This window comes from Manis pentadactyla, chromosome 2, assembly GCF_030020395.1.
Source record: "Manis pentadactyla isolate mManPen7 chromosome 2, mManPen7.hap1, whole genome shotgun sequence".
Taxonomy (NCBI): Eukaryota; Metazoa; Chordata; class Mammalia; order Pholidota; family Manidae; genus Manis; species Manis pentadactyla.
Genome location: NC_080020.1, coordinates 235114909 through 235134052, shown reverse-complemented (window position 1 = coordinate 235134052; position 19144 = coordinate 235114909). Strand labels below are relative to the sequence as shown.

At 45.7% G+C, this 19144-nt stretch overlaps 1 long non-coding RNA gene across 2 annotated transcripts; it reads left to right on the top strand.

The window, feature by feature from the left end:
• The first annotated feature begins 4358 nt into the window (after positions 1-4358).
• Positions 4359-18512, top strand: LOC118910571 (uncharacterized). 2 transcript variants are annotated; one of them, XR_008996029.1, is made up of 3 exons: positions 4359-4505; positions 13154-13409; positions 16997-18512. It is a non-coding gene; the product is annotated as an uncharacterized LOC118910571 (long non-coding RNA). The 2 variants fall into 2 exon arrangements; XR_008996027.1 differs by lacking the exon at positions 16997-18512 and adding an exon at positions 15134-15287.
• The last annotated feature ends 632 nt before the right edge of the window (positions 18513-19144 follow it).

The window sequence follows — 19144 nt, the reverse complement described above, 5'->3', positions numbered from 1 at the left end:
TTCACTGGCTGGACATTTCAGAGAAGTGGAAATGAATCATATTATGGTAAATGTATAAAAAGTATATTTGTATTTCTAGAAATTTTCAGTTTATTCGGATTATTTACTATACCTGGTCAGCAAGTTTGCAATGCTGAAACTAATTCATTCTAAATTTATCCAGGTTTTAAAAACAAGAATAGTAAAATATTTGTTCATTATCGGCCTCATACATAGAACATACAGACATAAGAAATCTGATTTAATACAAACTCAGTGTCACTCCTTTTACCAATAGTGATTTGTAGCTTTGAAATGGTTTTCTGTAGTTTTTATCATCATGGTTTACTATTATGCTTTTGTTTGATATGTACCAAAGGAGCATTCATTGACTCTTGCTTTTTCTCTGTAATACCGCTATTGAGTTAACTTTCCTTTTGGTATTAGTTTCTATTTTTCATTTGTATTATGAAAGTAATGATTTCCCATAGGTATGTCTTTGTTAATAATGTATAGGATTTTTATAAAAAAGGGCATCATTCTTGAAATAGTTGTTTTTCCAAGATGTTCTTTAAGAAATTGGGGTACATGCATAAGAATTTATATCCATTTTCTTAAATTCAGGTCTTACTCCCCTTATATACTCTTGAAGATAGTAGAGGGTAAAAATCTTATTTCACATTTAAAAAAATTATCTCTTCTAATAAATGATGAAAAACCCAGGTGGATGAAAATTCACTTTTAAATTTCATTTTTTATAATCACGTATAAAATTTTGATTTATCATGGTACACAGCTTTCACTGTTTGCTGTTAAAATAATTATAGTAATTAAAATTAAATGTGCATGTTTATAGAGTCTGTGTTTAGCCCTTTTCCTTTTTTCTCATTGGTGTCACCACGTCGCACTGCGGTCACTCCCGCGCCGCGGGCTCTGTCCGTGCGGCCAGGGTCCCCCCGTGTCTGCCCCTTCCTTTCTTCCTCACTTCTTTCTGCTTTTTGTTCATTTCTCCTATTCTCTGCCTATCCTTCCTTCTGTATGTTTGTTGAGAGAAAAACGAAGCTTTGAGCAGTGGTTTTACATCTCATGTGTCTGGATAACCACTTGAAAACCCGCCTTTGGCCCTATCCTGAAAGGCTGCGCCGGCGGCTTGCCGGGCCCAGGAGGGGGAGACCTTAAACTCCGCAGGACCCTGAAGGCAGCTCCAGGTAGTGTTTGAAATGCTTTCCTTTTCACAGGACCCACACGTGCCTAGTACAGTGTTTTTGCAAGGAAAATAATTAACATAATTGAGTCATAATAAGGGCGCTGTGATCATCCTGATTTACCACCAGAAGCAAACCTGACAGCTGTTTTACATTTTGGTGCATGATTCTTAAGCTCCGTCTTGTTTTGACGACTGAGATACAGCCGCTTTGGTGTTAGAAAATAGTAAAAGCGCCCGTCCCGAGGGGGCGCTCAGGATGGAATAGACCTTCTCAAACAGAACTTATTTCCCACAATTCTATCGCTTTTCCAGAAGTGAGTGAAACCCAGAGGCAGCGTCTCCTCCAGGGCATTTCCCTCGCCACCATTCGGTGCCCGACGACTGTCCTACCTCGCAAGCCCCGCGATGCCCCCCTTTTTCCCAGTCACTGTCGTAGAACAAGGAAATCATGAGAATCCGGGAATCCAGGCCTCGCATGTGGGAGGTCAGGCTGAAACTTAGCAGGGAGGCGTTTGCCCCCGGCCAAGCCAGCTCCCCGCCCCTCCGCCGCACACTTCCTCCCAGGACTCAGGCTCCATCGCCTCATTATTTTGTCAGGTGCAATTTGTGAAAGGCACAGAAACACACACCACTCGTATGTCTTTTGAATAGTCTCAAATCACTTCGCGACAACACGCTCTCCGGAATGGGGTCCATACTTTCGGAAATCAGCGTCCAGATTCCACCACTCTAAGCAGGAAAGAGTCTTTTTCCAAAAGCCCGGAAGAACCTGAGGGAAAGAAATTATCTGATTAATCAAGACTATAATAACAATTCTTTCTGAGGAAGAATAGATTTGATTTGAATTCTGACAGGACAGTGGCGGATGGAGCAAGGCAGAGAGACCAGTGGCGAGGCCAGTTAGCTCATCGTGGCCAGTTTGTAAAGAGTTCAAATATATTAAAATACAGAGATTGTAAATTATGGTGCACGTAAATTAATCTTGCTTTGGTGATTGAAGCAGCTCAGAATGGCTAGCATTATACCAGTTGACATTTCATGTTCTGCATGTAGAGAAACTTGGGTGTCAGCACTAACTGCCCAAAGGCCCAGGAGACTCTGCTTCATCTAAAATCCCAGTATCAGCTCATTTACTTAGCATTTTACCCTTCAGTGGTCAAAAGGTACAAACTTCCAGTTACAAAATAAATAAGTGCTGGGGACATCAGTGCAGTATGGCCACTGTAGTTAATAATACTATATTGCATATTTTAAAGATGCTAAGAGAGTAAATCTTAAAAGTTCTTATCACAAGAAAACAAACTCTCAACTATGTAAGGTGACAGATGCTAACAGACTTTGGTGATCATTTGGCAACACATACAAATACCAAATTATTATAACTAATATAATGAATGTCAATTATGACTCAATAAAAAATAAGCAGATGAAACAATTTTAGAAATTCTCTGTTTATCACACTTAATGCTTTAATTCACGTCACTTATTGGAAAAAGATACTTAATATGTAAAGAACATGTTTATATTTCTTGGGTCTTTTAGTGTGTTCCTTTTATATATTCATCAGTTGTGGGACCATTACAATAATTTTTCAATTATCAAAACTTTAAAATACACTTTAATGTCAATTGTACAACAGTTATCTTATTGTACTTTAAATATTTTTAAAATTAATTGCCCTCCATTCGTTTCTGTAAATAAGTATAGATTTGTTCTGTCAGATTATATGGGAAGAATTAATACTATAATTTATTTTTTATTCAAGCCTTATCCTTTCATCTATTCAGGCCTTTTTAGAATTTTCCCCTTGACAGATGACAGATTCTGCTGCATGTATGGGTGTGTATTCCCAGGCATCCCATAATTTTTTGTTGCCATTACAAATGGAACCCTTTGTCATCATGTTTTCTAATACTGCCACTGTGATTTCTCCCATTTCTTTTTTTATTTATAAATTTTTTCCGTATTTATTATTGGTGTCTGAATACCTTATCTCATTACTAACTTTCAATTGTCTCCCTTGGACTTTGCTTGTAAATAGTCATATGATCTCAAACAACACTTTTGTCTCCTACTTTCTCCGTATTTGTCTCATTTCTTCCTTTTGTCTTATTGCCTTAGGTAAACTATCCAGAACAAGGAAATCAGTGACAGGAGGTCATGTTTGGACGTAGTCCTGCCAGGTTTCAATCCCAGACCTTCTATTTACTTCTGAGCAACTTTCCCTGAGTTATGTGTCTGTCAATGCCACTTTATCTTCATTAAACTTGGAAAATAAAATTGCCTTTGTGGGTTGATGAAAGGCTTAGAGATAATTTTTGTTATTACCTTGGTTTAGAACCCCAAATGTTGTAAATACACATTTTATTATAGTTGTTGTTTATAGTAAATATTGTGATGTTACTGGGGATCCTTGCTTATTTGTTTTTTAGAAATGAATTTCTTATATTAACCTGACATTAAGATTTTTGATAATGACTTGCAATTGATTAAAGTCCAATTTTTGTATAAATAGGAGATTTTTTCCCATAAATAGATGTTGGAATTTTTTACAAGGCAGTTTTATGATACATAAAAATGATTATTTTTTCTTTGACCAAGTGGCATGATGAATTATGATATGGTTATGTTAATCTTAAACTATCCTTTTTTGATATGATACTATTTGTTCAAAATATATAATCATGTTATTGTGCCTATTATTAAATTAGTAAATACATAATATATGGGGTTTATATCTCTAAAATAGAAAATATTCTTCTCCATAAATGTATTTTAATGTGATTCTGTGCTTTCTGTTCTTGAATACTCTTATGGAATATGCGTGAATACTCTTATGTTTATTTTTATAGAATTGGCATTTGAATTGTGTAATTATATTATTTTTCAGCTCAAAGTCCAAGACCCAGGTACTGTCTTCTAATTCTCTATTTTTTGTTTTTACTTTTTTTCTGACTATTGTCCTTATTTTCCCCCATAATTCATGATTTCATGCTTGCTTTATTTCTACTTTTTAAAAGTAATAATAATGAAATATTACTGACCTTCCATTATGTTGGATGCTATTTATTGACTGTATACTTACACTGCTGGTTATTTTTGTTAAAATCATTTTAGCTTACGTTCCTCTGTTGTCAAACTCAACTTGCTGATCCCCCAACACTATCTTTGATGATCTGTGTCTAACGTAGGAACTGTTTCATGGCCCGTTGTCTTAGTCAGATTGGCTGCCAGAACAAAACACCACAGGCCTGGTGGCTTCAACAATGGAAACGTGTTTTCCTGCCACAGCTCCGGAGGCTGAACGCCCGACACCCAGGTGCTGGCAGGCCCAGGGTGGGCTGAGCCCGTGGCCCCCTCACTCGCCGTCCCTCCTCACCGGGCAGTCACCCAGGGTGAGGGCCACATTCGGTGGCCTCACTCGACCTCACTTCCCCACCGCAGTCATGCTGGCGTCCAGGCCTTACCCTGCAGATTCCTGGGGATGTGATTCCAGCCAAACATACACGATTCTGTGTCACATTCTTTATCTTACGATCGAAAAATATTTTTGATGTCTGAGTCTGTTTTTGGAAACAGATTTCTTTAGACAGATTCACATTTTACTGGTTTCCATACTTCCTGGTAGTCTTTTTATGCGGTAATCCTTCCCTTGTTGAGCTCTTCACTTGGGTTCATGTCACGCTGGGCTGGAATTACTCTGATTTTTCAGGAAGGGTCTATAAATAGAACTGTTTTGAACTCTGCTACTTCTATTCATTAGATGACACACATCTTGCTGGTTAGGACGTTGTTCAGTCCTATCTTCCCTCTCAAACACTGGGAGATCTTTTCACATTACATCTTGACACTTAATGTTTAAAAACAAAATGGTGCTGGGGTTGCTGACTAGGCAAATTCCTCCTGGTCCTGTTGCTCATAGAATTTAAGTCCTTTATTCTTGCTGCCTACACAGCTGTGTCTGTTGTCGCTATTCATTGACATCTTTTTTTGGAATGATAGCATACGCTGCTTTTCCTCTCAGGAAAGTTGTTTTGTACCTTTTTTTCCTATTGTTTTTCCATATTCCCTGCATCTTTCTTTGTGTCACTGGTGATCTTACAAAGATCCTCTGTCTCCTGTTCCCCACAAACCCGTCTGGTTTCCCGCACGTGCTCTGCGTCCAGGCAGCTCTCGGTCACCCCCTCACATCTCAGAGCATGTCTGTGACTGTTCTGCTCTGCGGGCGGCGCCCACCTGCATTACCACCAGGACGCTTTCCCTCTGCAATGCTGCACTGTGACAGGTGTGCCTCCCTGGGGTCAGCTTACTACTGCTGACTCACACCCACTTCACCGCTTTCCTACCCAAAATTTGGCTTGGGATTGCTGCCTCTGGCTGCCCCAGGGACAGCTGTTCGGGCCAGGCGCTGGCAGCCGCAGGAGTGCCGTGAATGCCACAGAACGAGGGGTGGCGGTTCTCTAGACGGCCTTCATCCCCAAAGTGGGGGTGGCTTCGCAGCATCCTCGGCGCTTCTTGCAGAAGCGTGAGGTCCAGCCTGCATGTTTCTCCATGCTGGCTTCCTCTGCTATTTAATGAGGGAAGACTCTGCAACAGTCCAGCTTGTGGGGCATGTCCATCCAGGTGCTCGGCTTCTCCGCATTTGTGGCCTCATGGGAAGAAGGGAGACACATCAGGGCATGCTGCAATGTGGATGCTGCAGAGCGGATGCTGCATCTGAGTCTAATTAGGTGTCCAGAGAAGTGAATATATTTGCCAAATGTCACACAGCTCATTAAAATTAGATAGCTGCATTGGGTAACCCCTTAAATTTTCAACCCAGCTTCTCCTCAGGGTGTCTGTCCACACCCTTTTTAACTTGCCTGGGGACAGGGGACCTTAGAGGAGGTAAAGATCACTGGATTCCATCAAAATTCTATTTATATTTAGGACCCAAATTAAAACCAAATTAAAAATAATTACATTTTTAATTTCCAAAGGATAATGACTTTTCCTAAATTTCACAAAATTCTAAGTCAAAAATTTTGCATTTATTTAATAATATAGAAAGATTGTGTGAATTTCTATAGATGACATGAGTAATTTTAACTTGCTGTGTGACATCTGGCAATGCACTAGTCTGCTGGACATCGAATCCGATCTCAGACGCAGGCGGCTACCATTGGTCCATCCACATGGGTGTGGCTCAGCTCCCTGGGCAGCCAGTGCTGGAGTCACTTCACCGAGTCTGCCAACAGCGAGGGGTCTTACCCGTGCTGTGGAGATGCATTATGCTCACTTCTGTGGGCCTGTGGGAGCGTGAGTGGGAGGCTTCTTTCCAACATCTGTGGCCATTCCGTGTAAACCCGGGGTTCCGACCACGGGTGATTTTGCCACACAGTGGCTTTGTGGCACAGAGCAAGGACATTTTGGCTGTCACACCATGGAGAGGGGTGCTGGCATCCAGTGGGTGGAGCCCAGGGAGGCTGCTGACATCCTGTACTGCACAGGGCGGCCCCCCAGGAAAGAACTACCCGGTCAGAAATGTCAGCAGTGCCAAGATGGAGAAGCCGCATGTACACTGTTGAACTGTGGTCTTTCTGCCTTTGATGATTCTAGTGTCTGTCGTTTCTCTGGACAACTGAAGTCTTTGAATTTATCTTTGATGCAGCTACAAAGCTTCAGTAGGCCTGAGACTATTTCAATTTTTTAAGTACATATACATTTTGTCTACAAATGTTCAAAGCACATGTAATAAATGTGCTTTAGTTGTTCCAAAAAATAATGTTGGTATTTGTTCCAAAATCCAAAAGCTGCGCTTAAAAGAGACTCTTAATCATATGGTCTACATGAAAAAGGGGGGAAAAGGCTCCTTCATGAATAGCTTGGGACATAACCAATATCGCATTTCAAGTGACAATACTACCAAGAATTTTTTAAAAATGGTACAATTAGAATCACAGAAATCTTGAGCTGGAATGAGTTTCAGGGATCAGCCAGACCGTCCCCAGCATTTCAGGTGTGATGTCTGAGGTCCAAAGGGGTAAGTGGCGACCATGCGCAGGAACAGAGCTGCCCCCAGGCAGGCCACCTCCTCTACACGAGACACTCCACTTGTTGGTCTCGAAAAGGGTAAATGAAGCAGCTTTGTTTCTACCTCCTCCTAAGACCATCCACAGTATCTCTCTACATACTGTCTAAGGCCTTAATATCAAAGATGTGACTGTTGAGGAGGTGGAACTTCACATCGGATGCAGTACAGTCTGGAACATGCTCGGCCCCGTGAGGATCTGCACATCACCTGCGCCCTGTCCCTGGGTTGCTCCCCCTGAGCGTGTGCCGAGTCGGCGGCACTCGCCAGGTGTGGTGCTCAAGCCAAGGGGTTCCGGGGTGCGGGGGGAGCACTCTCCTGCTCCTGTGGAGCTCCCAGCCCGGGGCGTCTGCGTGGAGCAGTCATGATGCCATGGAACAGACACCACAGTATTCGTGTTTCAACAGCACTGCGTTATGTGGACTTACTTTCCCACATTGTGTATTTCTGTACATGCTGTTAAATCCTGTAACTATTCTGGACTATCAGCTATACCCCGGGGCAGCGGCACACACTGAATATACAGTGGGAACAGCTCACAGTCCGGCTGCTGCTCTGCAGCGATTACAGTCCATGATGGGGGAGGACTCTGCCCTTATTAAGCAGAGCTCTCTGTGCAAATTGTGGCAAAGGCTGCAGGAAACAGAGCACACCGGTGGGGCGGCCAGTTGACAGTGGTGGACGACGGCCTCTCTGTGGGAGCAGCTCAAAGGGTGAACGCAGGTTGGTTGGTGAGAGCGGGTGAAGGGCCATTTCAGGCAGAAAGAACACCTGCTGCTCTGGTAGCTGGAAACAGGGCTGTCTCCTCACCCTGTCACTTCTGAGCACACTGGCCAAGCCAACATCCTAAAACAGGACTTCCCATGGGCAGGGCCCATCCGTGTGCTGTGGTTGTAAGGAGCACGGGCTTTGGGGCAGCTGGCCAGGGCTCAAACCCCACTCCACAGGCTGCCACCCGTGGGCCGTGGAGCTGCTGGCCTCTGCAGGCTCTTTGCTCGGGCAATGCCCAGAGACAATGCCCTTCCCTCCAGTGCCCAGGGCTCACTTCCCCACCAATGCTGTCTTCTCCGTAAGCCTAGGTCCTTGTGCTTTCAGTCACAGCCCTCCACCCCAGTAAACCCTGTCCCCTCTCCTTAGTCTGCTTTTTCCACACACTGTTTACCACACTCCTGTACATTTTCATTGTTTTTATCTGTTCCTCCTCTAGTATTAACTTTCATGAAACCATGGATTTTCAGTTGCTTTTTTCACTGCTAAATCCAGTGCTTAGAAAAGTAGCTGATATAATAGACACTGAATAAATATTTGTTAAAAGACCCCACAGGGGCCTTTCAGCCTTAGAGATAATGTGTATGAAGTCTGTAGTATACTACCTGGCATAGAGTAAGTGCAAAATATGGCAAAGTTTTTATTTTAATATAAAAATTAGTACTAATAATTTAACAATGTTCCCTTTGAAAATCAGATTTGTTTATTAAAAATGAGCACTTCCTGAGCAATCTTTTCAACAAACTGTGTTGGGAAACTGGATATCCACATGCAAAAGAATGAAGCTGGACCCTTATCTCACACCATATACAAACATTAACTCAAAAGAGATTAAATACCTCAGTGTAAGCACTAAAGCTATCAAATCTCAGAAGGAAATGGGGAGAAAAAGCTCCATGACTTTGGATTTGTCAGTAATTTCTTGGATATAACACCCCAGGGGGAGGCAGCAAAAGGAAAACAGATAAATTGAACTTCATTAAAATCAAAACCTTTATGTATCAAAGGAATGAAAAGACAGCCCACACAAAGGGAAAAAATATTTGCAAATAAAATATGTGGTAAGTGCTTAGTATCCAGAATATATCAGGAATTCTTACAACTCAACAATAGTAAAACCAAGCAAACTGACTGAAAAATGGGTAAAAGACTTTGAGTAGATATTTCTCCAAAGGTGGTCAATAAACATATGAAAAGATGGTCAACAACACTAATCATTATGGAAATTCTAATCAGAGCCATAATGAGGAATCTCTTCACACCCATTAGCAAGGCTTTTGCTGCACAAACAGAAAATATCAATTGTTGACAAAGATGTAGAGAAATTGGAATCCTTGTGCTGTTGGTGGGAATGTGAAATGGTGCAGCCACTGTGGAAAACAGTGTGGTGGTTCCTTGAAAAATTAAACATGAACTACCATATGATCCAGTAATTCTACTTCTGGGTATATACACAAAAAACTGAAGGCAGGGTCTCAAGAAGATATTTGCACACCCACCCGTGTTTGCAGCACATATTCATAATGGCCGAAAGGTGGAAATAACCCACACGTCTGTCAGTAGGTAAATGGATGAAAACAGTGTGGTATATAAGTACAATGGGATATTCTCAGCCTTAGAAGGGAGGACATTTGGACACACGCAGCAACATGGATCGACCTTGAGGGCATGGCGCTCAGGGTGCTGGGGCCGCCACAGAAGGACCAGCACCACATGATGCCAGGTATCCAAGGGCCTAGGGGCCTCATCCACACAGACAGAACACTGAATGGTGGCTGCAAAACACAGCGGGCAGGGGAGGCTTCCGGGGAACAGAGCTGCAGTTTGAGACAGAAAAGTTCTGGAGACGACATGAATGTGCTTAATGCCAGTAAACTGGACACCTAAAAATGGTCAAAATGGTACATTTTATGTTATACATACTTACCACAATAAAAAATGAGGGCTTTCTGGCAGATATTATTAATAATTCTAAAAATGTTTTCAACAATGTACCATACATAAAATTCATATTTTTAAAGATGTAATACAATGTGGTATCAGACATTCTGGTAGTTTCCCCTGTGTTCATCTTCTTTAGTTTGTCCTGTTTTATATATATATATATATATGTAAAAATCCAAAGCTTTAGAAAATTTGCCATCTTAGAGGGATCTATTTTAGACTGTCCTAACACGAGCTATTCAACATATTAACAAGAAAATTGAATAGAATAAGGGATGGGAGTGGCAGACAGGAGCTCCCCTGTGGCAGATGCTGTCAGCCAAGTGCTAGAGAACCGAAGACCAGGACAGACGAGCACACTTGCCAGAGCAGAGACACGTGCACAAGGGAGGGGCCCTCGGACGTGCAGAAGATTCTTGCTTTTTATCTTTTGGGGAATGGACGTTTTATGACCTCTGGATTCAGATATCAATGCCTGCTCATTTGTGACCCATTCTTTTTTACTGACTTAGTTATTTAAGTAAAGTTTACAGAGCTCTCACAGTGTGCCAGGCACTGGGAAATTTGGTACAAACTGTCCTTATTTTGTCCTGTGGGGAGCTGAGGACAAGAGTTTGCTAAGTTTAGAACTGAAATGTGTGATTCCTTCTTAGCAATATGACTCTAATACCTGCTGGGAAACAGTATTTCAGCTTGGAAAACGATGACTTTTGTTGGACAGAATCCAGAAAACAATGCGTTTTGGTGTTAGTGAGAGTGAGGACAGATGTTTTTTTAACTGTAGAAGGTATTGATCTCAGATTCCAACACCTTATGATCAGGAAATTTATTCATCTAGAGGGTGACTTGGCAAATCAATTCCTAATTTCCCTAAATTGGTAATTCTATTTTATGATTTCATTTTCCCCTTAAAGCCAGTGAAGAGAAGCGTCTGTCATGACTGAGCTGCTAAACATTTCCTTCCTTCTGAATCACACCACCTGCTCTCCTACTAGGCTTTGAAGACTGCTACTTTTTCAGACATGAACAGGCTACAGCATTTAGGATCAGAGAACGCAGGCTGAGATGCTGCTCACTCGCGCTGAAAACCCGTCTGAATTGCCGCGCAGACTTGTAGCTTTGAACAATGAGAAAATTAGAAAGGCGTCTTTGAACTTTGCCTGCAACGCAGAGGAGACAACGGGCCGCGGAGAGCGGGGGTGGCTGCAGGGCGACTGCCCAGGCGGCGGCCTTCTCGGGGAGAGCGCCGGGGCCGGGAAGCCGTGCCCGGAGGGAGGCCTCGGGAGCGAGCACCCAGCTCCCACCAGACCAGACGTTAAACCCAGGCGCCGCACGCAGTGAGCCCCCCGCTGAGAAGGGCGTGGGCTCGGCTGCAACCCCCTGCTGGATGCGGGAATCTCACCACTCACTCTGCCCCGAGCAACGCGTGTCTGGCTTTTTCTCACGTCCTGGCGGTGTCTTAGCCTCAGTGCTCGTGGCCCCGGGACAGCACGGCCGTGACCCGGGGGAGAGGCTGTGCCAGGCGCCGGGGCTGGTGGCACCGCGCCTGCTGCCACAGCTGAGCGCGCCCCTCCGGGCACGGGGAGGAATAAACGGCCGTGGGACCGTTATCAGCTCCGTCAGCACATCAGACACGGCGCCAGACAGACAGCGAGGGCCCGCGCGCAGGGGGAGCAGGTCCTCAGCGGAGTCTCGTGCGGGCCTTTCAGGCAGCGGTGAGTCTGACCGCGCGGGGCCGGGCCCGGGACGGCGGTGGAGGCGACCTGAGGCCGGCCTCGCCGCCCCCGGGACGGACGGAGAGCTCAGGCCGACCGGTGCCGGGAGGGGCGCCGACCGGGGTGCCCCCGCCCCTGTGGGGGGCTCATGGCGTTTGCCAGTCCCTCGTTGGTTTTCTTCCATTACGTCAGGAGCAAAGGTGTCCACGGTGTGGATGACGTCTTCCTGTACGGAGTGTCTGCGCTCTGCTCCCCAGTATGAGCTCCAGCCACACTCATAGTTGAGGAATCGAGAGTTAAAAGTCTCACGAGTGAAGGGAAGGGCGTGACCCGGCATTTGGAGGAAGCCTGACGTGCAATACCCGAGCAGCCCAGGGGCCCGGCCGCACTGACCTGGGAGAAAGCCGACCGCCCCCACACCGGACTCAGCCCCAGCAAGCCTCCCCCGACCCAGAACTCCGAGAACACGTCCTCTTTGGCAGTTGGGAGCAAAGCTCAACAATGGCAGCTTTTCCTTAGACCTTTGGGCTACATGAGGACAAAACTTATCTTCCTAAAAATGTATTTTCTCTTTGTTGAGTGAAACAAGACACGGCTGATTGGGAGATGCACACGGTTTACCAATGTGACTTAACTAGAATCCAGGATCCCAAGACACACCATGGAGTGCCTGGGCACCAATATGATGATTACTTGAAATCTTACGCATTATATTAAAGTACATATGCATTTCATCATTTATTCCAGAATGTTTTAAATTTTTTAAATTTTAAGTCAGATAATTTACTCCCAATTTGAGTAACAGTTCAAGCAACCTCACGATTTAAGTGCCTCCAGTCCCACAGGTCACCACATGGTCCAGAAGGTGCACAGCCAGACCCAGAGAGGCGAGGGCACCAGCCCCTTGGCGGCAGATTTGTCTTCCTGCCTTTGCTGCTCTTCTCTGTTGCCGCCCGCACACCTTCAGCTGTGGACCAAGGACCAGGTAGGTCTGAAGATGCGTCTGGGCCAGTGCCCCAGGCGGCCCTGGGAAGGGCAGGAGGGCGGTGATGCAGGTGCCTGCATCCTTTCCTGAGTTGTTTTTCTTTCTGATATTCAACATGTGCTCAGCACTCCACCTTCTATAATCTCCATGGATCCAATTTGGTAAGACTTCTTCCCACATGTCATTTCACCCCAGGGACAAAAGATAGAGGCAGGAGACTTAGGTCAACTCCTACGTAGATGTAAACTAAAAGAGCGAAGAGTGTTTCAAGATGTACATATGGGCTAGACCAGCTCAGAGGAGGGAATATTTTAACAACCTGGCATCCGGTCTCAGCAAGTGGAAAAGTGTGCATTTGCATGCTGTCCACTTGTGGTGCATTACCCTGAAGAGATCTGTAACATGAATTCTATTTATTTACTTCATTCAGTTTCTCACCCTTCCATTTCTCTCTGTCTAATAAATGCTATTGCATTTTGCTGTAGGATACGAGGAGTTACTCATTAATTCTGACAAAAAGAAAGATGAGTCAGTGGAAAGAGGTGAGAACTGGAGCTGTCTGCACTCTTGTGACTTCACTGCTGGAGGCTCTGGCCTCTTCCCTGGCTCAGCCTGCGCCCATGGACTCTACAAGGCGAAGACAGCCTCCAGCATTCAAAGATCATGATTTCTCATCAGGCCTAGCAGTGCCTTTGGGGCAAATCTGGCTCACAGTTTGCTGGACCCTCACAGCATTAAAAAGTAAGCTAACACTTTCACAAATCAGTAGAGTTTACAAGGAATGCTTAATCACCAGCTTGCTTTGAAATAGGAAGATCCGGCCTGCAGCCACACGGTGTCTGAGAGCGCTAACTCTGAGAGTTGTCAGGGATGAATCGCTCGGTTCACATCCTCTTCCGGCCTGCTCCCTGCAGGGATCTGAGCCTGCAAGCCGACCCCGGCGGGTGCTGTGTGGTCAGGTGCAGGGCTCCCAGCCGCTTGTGTCCACAGAGAGAATACATGAACTCAGAGGTAGTGCATGTACAATCTATCATGCTGAGGTGTTATTTTTCCTTCAAACTCACCACTGATCATTGGTGGGAGGTGACAGGAGTGGGCTGAGCCTTGAGAGATGGGGTCCTTTCAGCCGGCCGGTTGTCTGAGCCCTTTCCACAGCTCTGTTCCCAGGTCATCACAAACTAGATGAACACAATGAAAAGACAGACGGGAGGTGTTAAAGCATTGTAAGAGCATAAAATTCATTAACAAATTAACTACACAAGGAAATATTATTTTGAAAATGGATATATTAACAAAAATTTCAAAAACAAAAAATAGGAATTGATAGTAATTTGAAATATAGGTATTTAGTAATTAATATAAACAATATTAAGTATGAAAACAAACAAAAATAACGGAATTTTATTTAATAATAAAATGCTTAAATAATGTTGAGAACACAAAGTTGCATATTATGAAAGTCATGTTTCTGGCATCAAAAGTGGTCAAATCAGCAATTTTATCTGGTTCAAATCCATATATGTTACTATTACTCTGACAATGCTCCTCATAGCTGGAAAAGCTTTCACTTGGTCTCTTTTCAGGAAGAGCCACATCTTCCTGATAGCTGATCAGGATTCCTGAAGTCTGATGATGTCAGAAAATTAAGTCACCTGTGACCTCACACAGCCTCGCCCTGAATTTACCTCTCTGCTGACCACCCAGCCCCTAGGCTGACTCCGCAGTGCCGGCCTCTCTCGCTGTCGTCCACACCAGGGCTCCCGGCTCCGGTCTCTGCAGGCAGTTAAGGGCCTGGACATGGTTCTTTGAGAATCTTTGAGTGAGGAATCTGCAAGATTCACATTCCCCCTTTCTAATATTGATTTTCATAGTGTAACCAGGATACGTTTGTGCTAAAACACCGGCACCCCATTAGGAAGTATCAATAGGTCAAGTTTCAGCTTCAATAACAGAAAACCTGAACCAACAGTAATTTAGCACCAAGGATTATTCCCTCATGGAAAAGAGCCAGAAGAGGCCATCAGGGCTGCTGGGTAGCTCTGTGGACTTGTCCTGGGACCCAGGCTGTTTTCAGCTTTTCCATTCCACCTTTGTTATGTATGGGTTCCATCCGCAAAGTCACAAGAGGGCTGCTGACCCCAGCCATTGCATCTCCTTCCAGTCAGGAGGAAGGAAGGGTGGCAGATGGGCTTTATTGAGCTTCCTGTTGCCCCCCTGAGTATTCCCTCCCAGTCACTTCCATGTGGCACCTCATTGACCTGAGATTAATAAAGTAGCCACCCCTGGATGCAAGGGGGTCTGGAGACATGGTCTTTTGCAGCGCAAATTGCCGTTCCCCAAAACACAGTCAATCGTTCAACAAGGGAAAAGGGAGTCTGGCTGTGAGATGGACGTGCAGCTGTTGTGGCCACAGGGGTTATTTTCCCTACCGGCAACTCCTCTACATCTTCTCTCTCTGTCACCAGGTCCTACCTGCCTTTCCACATCCAAGAGCCCAAAGTCACATTAGGCTCAGGTTACAGAGGCTGTGCTCCTTCGTCCTGCCAGTGAGTTTCTTACGCTGGTACCAAGTCAGTTCCTAGAGGGTTTGGTCGGTGAAAAACACCTAGTCAGTGCAGATTCCACCGCATAGCTTCCAACTGGGTGATCTCAGCTCCATCTTCAATTCAGTGAACCCAGGAAAATAAACTGCATCCCTTCTGAGCAGGACCTTCAGCCACCGCTCGTTTCCGCATGGGCTGGCATCCTCAGAGCCAAGGCGGGGTGCAGGGCCCCCCCCCAGGTGTATCACAGCTCGTGGCACCAGCTGGAATGTGCTGCTGCGTCGCTGAGACACAAGCCAAGCTCCCTGGCTGCCTCCACCTGCCCTGCGGGCGGGCTGTCTCAGCCCACATCCCTGGGAACCACGGGACCCACACTGGGACTCTGTCGTCAAAGCACAGTGGGGAGGCCGTGGCAGGCGTGGGGCAGATTAGGTCTGTATTTACAAAGGTCTTTCTGCATTTCTGATACTAGCCATTCTGACAGGAATGAGGTGGCATGTCATCGTGGGTGGAACAGAGAGGGGCAGACCCCCAGCCATAGTGGGTCAGCCAGAGGGTGGAAGTGGGGCCCGTGGTGAGGGTCCCACCACATCGCAGGTGCCCATTGCCGTGCTGTTGTCTGAAACCAGCCATCAGGAAAGCGTCCTTTGGGCTGGAGTGTGGTGGGGCTGCAGGGAGGGCAGAAGGAGTGGGTGTTTCGGGATGCTGCTGAAGAAGTGGAGCCAGAAATGGTGGTGCTGGGGTGCAGGTGAGAAAGGAGGGAGTCAAGGGTGATGCAGTGGAAACAGGAGGAGACTATGGGGGCAGACGGTCAGCATAGGGGGGAGGCTGCCACGGTCCCAGAAACAGGGGTGGGGTACCTGGCTCATGAGAAGAGTCAAGACCATGAGCAGGCCCCCGAACTTGCGGCCCGAGTACCTGAGCAGGCCCCGGGCACCCGCCCTGCCTCCTTTGATTGGCATCTGTGCCAAGCAGGGCACGCGTCCGCTGAGGTGCCTGGCATCTTCTGAGGTTCTTGGCCTGCTGTGCTCGGCTGGGCATTCTGTCCACACTTGGTACTCTTAATTCCTGTGTTGAATGACAAGGATGAATAAGCCTGCAGTTGACTTTAACCTGGACAGTAAGCATGAGGCTCAGCTGACACTCATTTCTACATTTTTCATAAACAAGTGGCAAACAGTCTGTTTTTACACCAAAAGCAGGCCAGAAATTTATGACTGCCCCAGAATCACATCCAAACTTGAGGGCAGCTACACGGTGGACATTTAGGTCATGCAGAGCAGTGCCCAGCTGCCGGAGGACAGGCACCTCCCGTCGCAGCAGATTCCAAGTGGTGGGGGAGGCCCAGAGCACAGCACAGTCCGCGAGGGAGTTTGCTAACTCCACGCCGGGGCTGTGACGGGGCCTGGTGCCCCAGGTACGGACCAGGGCAAAGTAATTAAACAGAAACAAGATGGTCACCCAAACTCCTGGGCTGTATCCGTCTTCCCTGGAATGGTGACAGCAGGTGAACGTGATGTCAGGATGCCGTCACAGGCTGCAAGATGCTCCTTAGGACTAAATGAAGGGAAACAGGACAGAAAGATCCTCTTAAAGGTACAGAAGGAAACGGCGATTTGAAAATGCTTTACTCACGATAACTAAGGAGATGAAATCCTGACCCCACTGCAGCCCTTCTCTGTGTCCAGAATGCTCACAAGCTGCATGGGCAGCTCCCGTGGGCCCACACACCCTCACGCTGACCACCCGAAACAAGGAAATATCCAGGTCTTGCTTCCTCTTTAGGGGCCAACCACATCTTGGACTACATTCTGAGCCATGTGCCCAAGCCATCCAAAATTCCGAGCTCCATTTGACATGCTTTCCGGTAAGCATTGCTAACGGGCGGCAGCTCCGCTGAGGTGCTGCTGTCCACCGCACAGCTGCCTAAGGCTGCAGGGTCGCTGCTCGGGCGCGTGGTCAATGACACGTGCTCGCGTCAATGACGAGCTTGGGAATTTCCCTCGAAGGTCGACGCCTTGCTTTGGGTGATCTGCAGTCTCCAGACCCAGCTGGCCCCAGCATGGATGCTGAGCAGATGGACGTTGAAGGCAGTGTACGAGGGCCGTCGGATTTGGGGAACAGTCGCTGTACACAGGTGAAAGCCCCATTTCATGTTGCCTGATGTCCGCTGGTTCCAGGAGTACTCAGAATAACAGCCTGTTTGGTGTTTATTCTCTCTGAGCATTAGTATTTTCACTTATCTATTCTGTCCAGTGTGTTTTGAGATTTGACTTAATCAAAACCCTAACAGACCAAATTGCGTTTTTCACATGGTAAAGGACCACACACTCTCTAAGAAGAATCAGTTTACTGTGGATTTTATCCAATATTACAAAGTTCTGTTGTCCAGAAGTACAGTTTTGAAGGATGAGATTAGGTTTATTAATGCTGTTTGGCTGAGATCTCACTCAGTGAGCAGGCTTTCACAGTTTTTTAGACCAAGTAAGTTTTATTAGGCCAAATTATTTTTAGGTATATCTATGGACTCTTTCCAATTTGTTCTATGTTCTAAAATCTCAGAGCTCTGAAATTTTGTTTTGTTTTCCTTTTTTAAAAATTCTGTCTGTCTCTGTGATGTTATTCAAAGTAAAAATGCATTTGTGTTCTGCCTGTGTCTGTGGACAGTGGACACTGAGGACATGCCTAGCGTTCGGTGCAGGTACAGAAGGGACACTCCCTGCATGGCTCCCTCCTCTTCTACAATGCTGCCACCTCGGGCTCCAGGAGGAATGTCTGGGCACAGCCTGTGGCACCAGCTGGGCTGAAGGATCGATGCCCTCGGTGGGCAATGCCATCTGCACATGGAGTAGCAGAGAAACATTTTCCTGGGGGACAAAGGACATTGCATCTCCAGCACTCCCTCCCTCAGGACCCCCTCCCACCTCGCTGACACCCTTGATTCGGAATTGAAGAAGTGTCAGCCCAGAGCCCCATGGCTCAAACCTCAGGTTGTCAGCACCTACACATCCATGATACATTTTTTTAAGTTCCAAACTAGGGTATGTTCAGGGCTGAAGTGCAACATGCAAACGTCTGCATATCACATTACCAACCCTTGAGCCATGAACTCCCCAAGAAAAAGTTGTTTTTCTAAAGAGACTGGCTTGTTTTCAAGCTCATGAAAACCAGCCAGAGGGCTCAGGCTAAGTTTAGACAACTAAAAATAAAGTGAAAACTTGGTTTTTAAAATTATTATTTTAAAAGCAACTTTTGAAATGTACTTATATAGTGGTGCAAAATCAGATTAATAGAATTTCATTGTCATCAGGAAAATAGGTCGGTGTTTGGCTCTAATAAAATGCAGAAATTCTGATGAATGCATCTTCTTTTTCTCTTAAAAACCCTATGTGCTGATGCTGTATGATTCCCCTCATATGAGGACCCGGAGTCACCAGACTCAGACTGACTCGAGGTGTGGTGGGGGTACCAGGGCTGGGGGTGGGGGGCGCTGAGCAGGGCGCAGCCTCCGTGTTACGGGATGAAGAGCATGACAGAGATGCCACCCCCAGTGCAAGGATGTGGTACGCCCAGACTAGGCACTCCCAAGAGTGTAAGAGGGGAGCTTTCCATCAGTACATCCACAGCAGGAGAGAGAGAAATCAAAGCCATGTGCACGGTCCTGTGGCAGAAATAAGCACAGCTGTGAACTTCACTTATCATCTGCAGCCTGCTTGTTATTTATTTCTTGAAAATCATCTTTCCCTTAAAATTTTATCTGTTATGATACTTAACATACATGGTTAGACATGCATACTCTTACGCATGTTGTGTTTCTGATGTAGATATGGATTCATCTGGGATGTTTGGCTTTCTTTTAAATATTGTACTTTTGAATATTGCTAAAAGCATAAAAAGAAACTCTGAAAAATGGCAACCCCTCTGTTTTTCCAC